Raw genomic sequence first — 7744 nt, 5'->3', positions numbered from 1 at the left:
AACTCCCCATGTCGCTTCTGCAGTGCCCCCTGCATTGTGGCCCTGAATTTGGAATACCTGGCCCTAGAATAGATTAGAGCCTTGTTGCTATCAGAAGCACACTGTGGGAAACTGGCAGTATTATACTGAGCCAGAGCTGCCCACCGGGTTATGGGGAAGGGGCACCCCAAGAGCATAACAAACATTTTATTGCATTCCTAAACCTGACAGGAGTTGTTTTTGCTCATGGAGTCAACCTTATGGCAACTTTAACCAACAATACATGTGAAGTTAACCAATTGCTACTGGGGCTGAGCTTAAACCTGTGATTGCATGGGGCCTTCACAGCACCCGAGTGCCATTTTCACTTCCACATCTCTCTCTAATCTGACACCAGAAGCCAGGGACATGGAAGGGAATCTACTTCCCCATCTGCCCTCCCCCATTTGGCTTGGAAAGCTGAGTTGCTTTTCCACCCCTGGTTTGGTAGGCAGATCTCCAGCAGCTGCAGAGCATTAGGGACGGGTGAATGATGATGGTCACCAGCAGTGAGCAGAGATCACAGGCAGAATATGGCATATGTATGTAACGAGAGGATGGGGAGGAAAATGGACAACTCCCTGCTGCTCTGTCCTGTCACTAAGCCCTGAAAAGCCTAAAGCAGCCAGGACTTACAAAGTAGAAGATGTCTAGTTATGACACAGGAAAGCCAACAGCTTTGAAGTGCCTGAGGCAATGATCTTCCTTTTGGGCTTGGCAGGGTAGGAGTTGGTGGGTCCCAATTTCTCATTCTCTGGGCAAGCAGAGAGCTGCAGAAGTGAGCTTACTGCTTCCCTGTGTTTCAGTAGCTAGACTGCTCCGTTAGCTGGCCCAGTGAATTGAGCTCCTGCTCAGAAGGGAGAGCAGCATATGCTAAAGTCTGCCTGTTTGGCGCAGGAAGTGCTGACAGATGGGGGTGGGGGAGGGGCAGTTGTTGGCTTTGGGCTTTCCTTAAATCATTCTTTCTCTGAATGAAACTCCCACATCCAAACATCTGGCCCTTCATGTGAGTGACTAGCATATAGATGAGAGTGCAGCAATGCTGCTATTGTTGAGGTTGGTTTTGTTTCCATACAGTATTCCTTATTGTCACCACTCAGTATATAGGTAGATTGCCAAGTGTCAGCCTGGAGAAAATTATTACAGTCAAGATTTATTTTTAAAAAATGAATAAAGCTGCTTCTGTGATGTAGAAATGCCAAGTATCCATTTTCAGATTCTTTTATGTTTATCTGAAAAGATGAAATCTTATATGCCTGCGTTCTGCGGAATGCCTGAATGGTTTGTACCATTAGTGTTTTACTAGGGGTACTTGGTACAATCCTGTGTAGCTTGAGGATGGATCAGAACTTGCATTCCCTGATCATGACTGCAGTGGAGATTCAGATTTATTGTACCCATGACTGGTAGGTTATAGTCTGAGTAGCACTGATATGTTGTGTGTAACCTGTGGTGGAGGAGGAGGAGGAGCAAGCTACAGGTTATTACTATTTATACCATCATAATATTTTTATGATCATAGTGTTGCTCAACTTCAAAGTATTTTACAAATGCTGACTGATCCCTCCTCACCCATCCCAATGAGCATTCTCCCCATGTTACGGAGGATGGAGGAACCTGATGCAGGCAGGTTTAATGAGTTACGCAGGGCCACAGAATGTCTGTCAGACCTGGGAGTAAAAGTCAGGACTGTCTGGCTTCTAGCCCTGCCCCTCCTCAGATGTCATGTTATCCTGAAAATGTCCTTCCTTTTTAAAGCAAAAAAAAAAAAAAATTTCTGCAGCCTGTCCAGCTGTCCTCTTGTCCCAACAAACTAACTCTAAAGCTAAAAAGTTACAAAAAAAGTCCATTGTTGTGTCCATTATTGTTCCTCCCATGCTGCTCCCATGTGTGCAGCAGGCATTGGCAATAGTGACCACCAGGGACAGGACCTGGGCACCCATTTTCTGTTTTCTCCTTATAGACTCATAGACTTTATAATGGTCCCTTCTGACCTTAATCATCTCGTCTAACCTGCACAACGCAGGCCACAGAATCTCACCCACCCACTCCTGTAACAAACCCCTAACCTATGTCTGAGTTATTGAAGTCCTCAAATCGTGGTTTAAAGACCTCAAGGTGCAGAGAATATTCCAGCAAGTGACCTATGCCCCATGCTGCAGAGGAAGAGGAAAAACCTCCAGGGCTTCTGCCAATCTGCCCTGGAGGAAAATTCCTTCCTGACCCCAAATATAGCGATCAGTTAAACCTTGAGCATGTGGGCAAGACTCACCAGCCAGCACCCAGGAAAGAATTCTCTGTAGTAACTCAGATCCTACCCCATCTAACATCCCATCACAGTCCATTGGGCATATTTACTTACTAGTAATAAAAGATGAATTAATTGCCAAAATTAGGCTATCCCATCATACCATCCCCTCCATAAACTTATCAAGTTTAGTCTTGAAGCCAGATATATTTTTTACCCCCACTACTCCCCTTGGAAGGCTGTTCCAGAACTTCACTCCTCTGATGGTTAGAAACCTTCATCTAATTTCAAATTTAAACTTCCTAGGGTCCAGTTTATATCCATTTGTTCTTGTGTCCACATTGGTATTAAGCTTAAATAATTCCTCTCCCTCCCTGATATTTATTCCTCTGATATATTTATAAAGAGCAATCATATCCCCCCTCAGCCTTCTTTTGGTTAGGCTAAACAAGCCAAGCTCTTTGAGTCTCCTTTCATAAGACAGGTTTTCCATTCCTCAGATCATCCTAGTAGCCCATCTCTGTACCTGTTCCAGTTTGAATTCATCCTTCTTAAACATGGGAGACCAGAACTGTACACAATATTCCAGATGAGGTCTCACCAGTGCCTTGTATAATGGTACTAACACCTCCTTATCTTTACTGGAAATACTTTGCCTGATGCATCCTAAAACTGCATTAGCTTTTTTAATGGCCATATCCCATTGGCGGCTCATAGTCATCCTGTGATCAACCAATACTCCGAGGTCCTTCTCCTCCTCTGTTACTTCCAACTGATGTGTCCCCAATTTATAACCAAAATTCTTATTATTAATCCCTAAATGCATGACCTTGCACTTCTCACTATTAAATTTTATCCTATTACTCCAGTTTACAAGGTCATCCAGATCTTCCTGTATGATATCCCGGTCCTTCTCTGTATTAGCAATACCTCCCAGCTTTGTGTCATCTGCAAACTTTATTAGCACATTCCCACTTTTTGTGCTAATGTCAGTAATAAAAAGATTAAATAAGAGTGGTCCCAAAACTGATCCCTGAGGAACTCCACTAGTAACCTCTTTGCAGCCTGACAGTTCGACCCATTGCAGGCTCCCCTTTAACCAGTTCCTTATACACCTTTCAATTTTCATATTGATCCCCATCTTTTCCAATTTAGCTAATAATTCCCCATGTGGAACCGTATCAAATGCCTTACTGAAATCGAGGTTAAATTAGATTCACTGTGTTTCCTTTGTCTAAAAAAATCTGTTACCTTCTCAAAGGAGGAGATCAGGTTGGTTTGGCACGATCTACCTTTTGTAAAACCATGTTGTATTTTGTTCCAATTACCATTGACCTCAATGTCCTTAACTACTTTCTCCTTCAGAATTTTTTCCAAGACCTTGCATACTACAGATGTCAAACTAAGAGGCCTATCGTTACTCGGATCACTTTTTTTTCCATTCTTAAAAATAGGAACTATGTTAGCAATTCTCCAGTTGTACAGTACAACCCCTGAGTTTACTGATTCATTAAAAATTCTTGCTAATAGGCTTGCAATTTCATGTGCCAGTTCCTTTAATATTCTTGGATGAAGATTATCTGGGCCCCCTGATTTTGTCCCATTAAGCTGTTCGAGTTTGGCTTCTACCTCGGATGTGGTAATATCTACCTCCATATCCTCATTCCCATTTGTCATCCTACCGTTATCCCTAAATTCCTCATTAGCCTCATTAAAGACTGAGGCAAAGTATTTGTTTAGATATTGGGCCATGCCTAGATTATCCTTAACCTCCACTCCATCCTCAGTGTTTAGCGGTCTCACTTCTTCTTTCTTTGTTTTCTTCTTATTTATATGGATATAGAACCTTTTAATTAAAAATTGGTTTTAATTCCCTTTGCAAGGTCCAACTCTACATGGCTTTTGGCCTTTCTCACTTTATCCCTACATGTTCTGACCTCAATAAGGTAGCTTTCCTTGCTAATCCCTCCCATCTTCCACCCATTGTAGGCTTTCTGCTTTTTCTTAATCACCTTCCTGAGATGCTTGTCATCCAGCTTGGTCTACAACTCCTGTCTATGATTTTTTTTCCCCTTTCTTGGGATGCAGGCTTCTGATAGTTTCTGCAACTTTGAATTGAAGTAATTCCAGGCCTCCTCCACCTTTAGATCCACAAATTCTTCAGTCCAATCCACTTCCCTAACTTCTAAGGATACTGAAGAGTATACAGTGACTGCATGCTAGTGGTGGATTAGTGTAGACTAGTGCAGGCTGTGTGGGCACTCCAATCTGCTAGGGACTCTGGCCTTAACTTTCAAAAAGGACTAGTGATTTGGGGTGCTCAATGTGGGACACCCTGAAAGAGGCTCATTTTCATAGAGCAGGTGCTCAGCACCCTTTGAAAACTGGGTGAATACCCAGAGTCACCAATTACTTTTGAAAGCTTAGGCCTCTGTTTAGATGCAAATCTTGGCTTGGATTATTCAGTCACATGAGATGTTGCAAACCATCCACACCACAGGCTGCAATTCCCACTGTCTCTCGTAGATGAAAGGATGCCAACAAAGTTTATAAAGCAATATTAAACTCTGACCTGTACATGTGTCCAGATTTACTTTCTATAAAACAGTATGAGCCCAATTAATATATATGGGCCAGATCTTCAACTCATGTAAATCGGTGTTACTTCAGAGACTTGGATGGAGCTGCACCAGGTGAGACTCTAGCCTGTTTCTGCATCCCAAAGTGCAAGGGATGGCTCAGAAATCAACTCACGGCCCTGATGTCTCGCTATGAGTTGATGGAAACACAGTACAGTGTGTGCACCAGACTGCTAACTAATGGGAGGACACAGCCTTTAAAGTTCTTGCAACATTTCAGAACTGAAGATGAATGCCAGGACTTTTTTCAGTGAAAACGTGAAGCCTTGAAAAAGCAACAAGATTTGATCTTTCAAACTGGCACTGTCAATACACAGAGTCAAGGTGGGTGAGGCAATATCTTTTATTGGACCAACGGCTGTTGGTGAGAGAGACAAGCTTTCAAACTACACAGCTTCAGCCGTACTGGAAGAAGAGCTCTGTGTAGCTTGAAAGCTTCTCTCTCAACAACAGAAGTTGCTCCGATACAAGATATTACCTTACTCACCTTGTCTCTCTAATATCCTAAGACAACCACAGCTAAAACAACACTGCCTACTGTCAATACAGACACAACTGGGGTCTTTGATTATCTGGTGTCTTTATGAATGGCATAACAGCATAAGGTGCATTTCACTGCAAAAAAAAAAAAATCTTATCCTGCCCCCCACAACAGACCTGGTTTCAAATGTTATACGTTGAGGATGGCACTGTGAAGGGAGGCACCCACCAAAGGTGGTGCCTCTTTTTGACTACCACTGGAGCTCAGCTCTCACCCAGTCTGGCAGCCTTGGTTAGTCACGCTGTGACCTCCCTCTCTCTCTTCTTGACTCGGGGTGCTTCCCCTTCATGACTCAGCCCTCTGGCCAGGTCACTATATGGTCCTTCCCTTCTGGGGTAACAAATTTCCTCCCGACCAGCTGTCTGGCTGGCATCTCCAACAATCCTGTGCCACTGCCCAGTGGCTGGTAGGGGAACCCAGACCTGCCTTCTACACTGGGTTCCAGCCCAGGGACCCTATAATGAGCAGCAAAGGTCTATTCAGTCCTTCTCCTTCCTTCTGTTTCCCTGAGCTTCTTTCCACTCAGCCCTCTCGGGCTGTCTTTCCCCCCAATTCCTCTGTGGTTGACCCTTTTTCCAGGGCTAGGATCCCAGGTCTTATTCCTCCTCTTGGGTATTCTCCTCCCCATTTCTGTGCTCCTAGTGAGTGACTGCAGATTCTCTTAGAGCGGTCTTCTTCATCTGCTTTTCCTCATTTTAATGGCAAAGCAGACTTAACTGAATAGTCTATAACTGTCATCAACTCTCATTCCTCAGTACTTAGCAGTTTAGATCCTCTCATTCTGCCCTGTGTCTTTCAGGTAATGTCACAGCACCTTTTTAATAATACTTCATTTCCCGGATGTTTTTACTAATGTAATTTTTTAACCTTAAGACATTTGAATGCCTCAAAAAGCTTTTCTTTCTTTATCAAAGCCCTAACATACCCACGAAAGGTGATCGTTTCTTCTACTTTACAGAAATCATATAGTCCATCTTTGTGTCTTTTTATTCGAAAAACATTTTAAGCCACAAGGGCCAGTTAGTACTCTAAACAAATCACATCATTAGTCCTATCCAGGCCCTGACATATGGCAAAATCCTCCACTCTAGGGCACAATTCAAAAAATCGACTTCCTCTTTTTTCATTAATTCAAATTTTTTGCCATTCCTCATTTAAATTTTTCTGTACTAGGCTTTTGAATTCCTGTTTACTCCAGGGTATTTCTATGTCAATCCTTCCACTTCTTACAGCATTTTTAGCTGCTTTGTCCACCATTTCATTCCCTGTTATCCCACTGGGATCCAAGTGAATGCTACATGTATCCCCATCTGCACTAACTCTCTTATTAGACATAGAACTTCACTGATGAAATCATTTCTGTATACCGAGACACCCGTTTTTAATCACCGTAAGATTGAATCTGAAAAAAGACCGTTGTTGCTGGCCATACATTCCAGATCCAATTTAATGCTAGCATTATGGTTAATAGTTTGGCTGTCATGACAGCTACATAGTGAGGTATTCTTTTAGATGTACTAATTCACCATTTGGCTATACAATATGCCCTCCCTATTCTTCCTGTGTTTTCTGTTCTGGACCCATCTGTACATATTTGACAAAACCAACTCCACTTTTTATCTATAGATTGGTATACTTCATTTTTAATACCTAGTGCCTTTTTTTTACTCTTAAGTTTAGAAAAATAAATCTAACTCAATATTAGGAAATGCAGCTTTCCGTCCATAACTAATTTTACCCTGACTGAAAGTTTTGATTTCATTCAGCTTTTCTGTGGCTTTCAACTCCTGCAGCTGCACTTCAGCTTCAGCCATATGTGGCGTTCTAACACCATGTGCTATGGTTTGCCTATTGAGTTCCCAGCAATCTTCATAAATTTGTTTGATACTTTCATTGTTGCATTTCCCATTAACTTTGGCCCAGACAGTTAGGTCCAGTAGTTTAATTTGTAGTGTACCTGACATTTCACTAGATCAGGGGTAGGAAACCTATGGCATGGGTGCCGAAGGCGGCACGCAAGCTGATTTTCAGGGGCACTCACACTGCCCGGGTCCTGGCCACTGGTCCGGGGGGCTCTGCATTTTAATTTAGTTTTAAATGAAGCTTCTTAAACATTTAAAAAAACCTTATTTACTTTACATACAACAATAGTTTAGTTATATATTATAGACTTATAGAAAGAGACCTTCTAAAAATGTTAAAATGTATTACTGGCACGCGAAACCTTAAATTAGAGTGAATAAATGAAGACTCGGCACACCATTTCTGAAAGGTTGCCAACCCCTGCACTAGATGCTA

Source organism: Mauremys reevesii, linkage group 2 (assembly GCF_016161935.1).
Source record: "Mauremys reevesii isolate NIE-2019 linkage group 2, ASM1616193v1, whole genome shotgun sequence".
NCBI classification, from domain to species: Eukaryota; Metazoa; Chordata; order Testudines; family Geoemydidae; genus Mauremys; species Mauremys reevesii.
The sequence above is the reverse complement of the archived record's forward strand: the minus strand, read 5'-3'. Positions refer to the sequence as shown.